The sequence below is a fragment of the Penaeus japonicus genome, unplaced genomic scaffold, assembly GCF_977035675.1.
Source record: "Penaeus japonicus unplaced genomic scaffold, GWHDUDI00000001_assembly GWHDUDI00000002, whole genome shotgun sequence".
NCBI lineage: Eukaryota > Metazoa > Arthropoda > Malacostraca > Decapoda > Penaeidae > Penaeus > Penaeus japonicus.
The window spans coordinates 20396376-20400718 of record NW_028234404.1 but is presented as its reverse complement, the minus strand read 5'-3'; the positions used below and the strand labels follow the sequence as shown (position 1 = coordinate 20400718).

General features: G+C 51.7%; 1 pseudogene; it reads right to left on the bottom strand.

Annotated features, from left to right (window-relative positions):
- Positions 1-3174: 3174 nt before the first annotated feature.
- Positions 3175-4034, bottom strand: LOC147472286 (uncharacterized; annotated as a pseudogene).
- Positions 4035-4343: the final 309 nt, after the last annotated feature.

Here is a 4343-nt window from a genome sequence, read left to right as displayed (position 1 = left end):
TATGTCCCTTGCTGCAAAACCGGTGCCTGCAGTGTGTGAAATGGGGTCTACAGAACCATCCAAGAAGTAGATTTTACTACCCGATGGAGTGATTTCTGCAATATTCCTCTTCATCCTTCAAAAGAGATGGAGAGTACTGTGTCTTTCTCCTTGACAGGTTCATGACCTGTGACATAGTTAGGGTGGGGGAGGTCCATGCCCTTAACCAGTAGTGTTTCCTTGAGCTCAAAGTGTATCAGCATCCTGGCTGTATGAGACAGCCAGGTGTTGTTAGCAAAGAGTTCATGGTTCTGTGCAAGCCGACGCTGCACTTTCTGGCTTAGCTGCGAATCCAGCAGGGACTGTAAGACTTAGGCAAGAAACTGAGCTGCCATCTGATCGATCCGAGTGTCCAGGGGGAAGAGATTGGCCTTCAAGAGGAGGTTGACGCCCTTAGCCCACCTAGGAGCACCCAGGATGATCCTGGAAGCCTCATTTTGCCATTTCCTTAGTCCAGGCTTGACCGTAATCAGGGTGACGGAGGCATAGTCTACGATGGGACGGACAGCATGCACATAGAAGGATCTTAGTACACGGTGCCCAGCCCCTAAGCGCCACCCTGACAGAGCTCTCATGACAGAGTCTTGCCTTGGTCGGTTCTAGGAGGTATTGAATCTCCAAGCGGAAGGTGAGGTTCTTATCAACCCATATCCCCAGGTATTGGAAGACATGAACTAGCTCTAACACTTGGACTTGCAGTCTTTGGTCGCAGACATCATGTTTCAGCGCCATTGCCTTCAATTTGGCTGCTGAGTTCTAAAGCCTGACACTGCAGCATTCCTCAGACATTAGGTCCAGACAACACTGGGTCTTTCTGACGAAGTTCTCACTCTTTCTCCCAGGGGAGATAACTGCCAGATCATCTGCATATGAAATGATCTTGCACCCCACTGGGAGTGGAATGTCGAGGATGCTTAACATGAGGGTGTTAAACAGAGCCGGGCTGAGGACCTCACTTGTGGAGTGCCAATCTCTAGGGGCAAATGCCTGGAAAGGTGACCTTGGAACTTCACTCTGGCAGTTCTGTCCTGAAAATAGTCACCAATCCAGGTAAGCAGTCTGCCCTTGATTCCCTTGCAGATCAAGACCTCTTGAATGGCGAGTGGGCTCGCCAGTTCAAACGCCTTCTCCAGGTCCAGGAAAGCAATGACAGATCTGGTGTTGCTGACAGTGCTCAGTAAAGTAGCCATGCTGTGAGCAGTGCTCTTACCCCTTGTGAACCCATGTAGGTGTTCATGTGGAGGTCCCAGCTTCCATTGGAGTCAGTTCAGTACCATTCTGCCGTCTTTCCCAAACAGCTGAGTAGAGAGATGGGACAGTACCGACCTGTTTCCTTTGGTTTAGGGACGGGAACTATGTCATCCCTCTTCCAGCACTGTGGTAGTGAGGAAGTCTCCCAGGACTTGTTGATGAGATGCAAGAATGCAAGCTCACCTTCATGTCCTAGGTGGGAAATGATGGGGTAGATCTCATCACAACCCGGGGCTGACCGCGAAATGGTCTTATACATCTGCTGTAATTCCCTCAGAGAGAACATGGCATCAGCATCATCAGGCTCGACCGCCTTTTTTCTGATGAGGGCATGCCTGCCTGGAAGCAGTTCCTATTAGCATGCCCTCAACTCTGCTGGTAGACCGGCGCTACTTGTTCTAGCAGAGAACTCAAGTGCCAGTCTCTCCGCCTGGTCTTTCTGGGGGCTGAGCAATTTGTGGCCCTTCTGAAACGGTTCCACAGCTCTGAAAGGGAGGTTTGGTGACCAAAGGACTCACACCACTCCAGCCACTTTTCCTGCTTTACCCTCTTAGCAGTTTCCTGAGCATCCCTAAGAGTCTCTTTCAAAAGAGCAGGGTTTCTTTGTCTGCAGAAGTGTCTTCTGCACGGACGAGTTTTTGGAATGATCTCTGAGGCTGCCTCGTCTATGGCATTAACTAGTCTGGCCTCAAATGTATCCACATTATCATTAAGTGAGAATTCACTGGTTCTGAGGCACCTGGCCAGGGCCTCCTGGAAAGCTTTCCAGTTGGCCCTGTCCACCTTCCATCGAGGATTGTGCTGGGGCATGGATGCCGGGCCAGCATCCAAGATGATGGTGACTATCCCATAGTGATCGCTCGTGGCAGTGTTGTCCACAGACCAACTAATTCTCTCAACCAGGGCCGGTAAGGTCAAGGACCCCTCCACAAACGTGCGTAGGCTCCTGGCTATGAGAAGAGCAATCTTGGGGCATGACTCAAGCACTGCGGCTATGTGGCAGCCTGCCGCATCATGGCTCTGCATGGGAGCCAGGATGGGGTGGTAGGCATTGAAGTCTCCCCCTATGAGAATTGGCTGGTGTGCTGCAGTAGCACAGACTTCACTAATATCCAAGCTCCTACATTTTGGCCTGCTATACAGATTGTACAGCTTGAGGGGACCCCCGGCCAAATGGATCTCAATGGCAAGGAGTTTGACACCACACTGCACAGGATCGGCAATCAAGGAGCAGGGGATAGTCGACTTCACGAGGGTAATCAAACCTCTGGTACCTTCAGTACAGGGCAACAAAAATGGATGATATCCCGAGAAGCGAACAGAGTCCCCAGATAGAGTCTCCTGGAGCATGACAACGTGAATGTTCCGAAATCGCACGATCGCGTGGAGAAGGGCGTTCCTTTGGAAAGAGCTGTTGATATTCCACTGTAGTATGCTTAGATTAGGAGCCATTGTGCTAATTTAACCCATTCATGCCGGGGGCATTCCAGCCTTGCAAGTTACAATGCCGGGGCTCTCGAACGCATAGGCCTAAATCAATTAAATGATCGACGCCATATGAGGGCACCCTGCGAACGGGCCTTGAATGCAAGGTACCAGTGGTGTACCACCCATCGAGAGAGGGCCGAGTCCATTAAGTTTGTGTCGTCACCGACGTCGATATAATCGGTCTCAGTGTCCGACGTCCCTGTGTGGGTAACAGACATTTCAGAGTCTGACAACTCCTTGGTGAGTTCCATACTGATCGTGATTTCCTCACTGGACTCATCGCTGTCGTCAGGACAGGTCGAGCCATCGGAAGGGCTGGGTCTCCCAGGAGGTGGAGAACCCTAGGTCGCCTAGACCTTCACTCTGGATGGTTGTGGGTTCCTCACCCTTTGGGGTTTAGGAGCAGGCTCTGCCAGTGTAGTGTTGGCCACAGGTTGGGTGGGGAGACAAGAGGAATCTCGCCCTGAGTTGAAGTGGGTGTAGTGGCCTTAGGCCTTATATTCCTTTGCTTCAGGGCGACAGTCTGGGTAATTGGCATCATGGCGACCTTGACTGCCTTCTCCATCTCACTGGTTCTTCCCAATGCTGTTCTGCCCCCAGACATAAGTGCCTGGAGGGGCTGGAACAAAGTCTGGTCGTTTTGCAACGACCTCTTACCGCCGAAGAGCCTCTTCTTTCCTTACGGAACATCCGAGGCTCCAGGAGTGGTGCATTTTGTGGCAGTTGGGACACTTGGCAGTGGTGTTCTGCTTGCCATCTTTGTGTGCTTTGAGGCACACCTATGTGCTGTGTGCCTGACTACAGACACCACACTTTGGCTTTGCAGAGCAAGTGGCCTGGTAGTGTCCGTACTTCTGGCATGTGAAGCAGCGAAGCTGGTCTGGGACATATGTCCTGAGGCTGTAGGAGCCACAATTACCAAGGCCCAAGGATGCAACTGGGGCTCCCTTCAAAGTGACCAGGACTTGCCTGGTTGTGTGCTTCCATTTAGAAAGTCGAGAAGCTCCCGCCACCTTGGGATGAGCGGTGATGACCTCAAGATCATACATGAGAGGGAAGCCAAGAAACACCATCTTGGACTTCCTCTCTTCAGAAGTCAGGGCCGCCAGGCTCACCTTCCGCCCATCCAGGAGCTTGTCAGTCTCCTGGAGGAAGGTGAGGGTGGCTTGGTCCTATGGTACAATAATCATGCTATTGTCTCTGGCAATTCTAATCGTCAGATGGCACTGTCTCTGGGTTTCCAGAGCCTGTACCATCTGATAAGTGTTGTCGAATCCCTCAGGCTTAGGGAGAACCCAAAATTGGGGGAAACGACTCAGGGCTACAGACTCGCCCTCCGGGTCCATAGCCGGCCGAGGACGCTTGTTGCCTGTTCTCTGAACTGACGCCGGAGTGCGAACATAGAAACCTCTTCTCTGCACAGAGTAACCTCACCTCATTCCCTCCTGCCCTCCCTCTCTTTTCACACATTCTCTCCCATACACCATGACACCTCCCACCGCACACAACACTATTACAGCACTCCAGATCCTCCTACCTCTTTAAGAATGCAACATGAACGACAT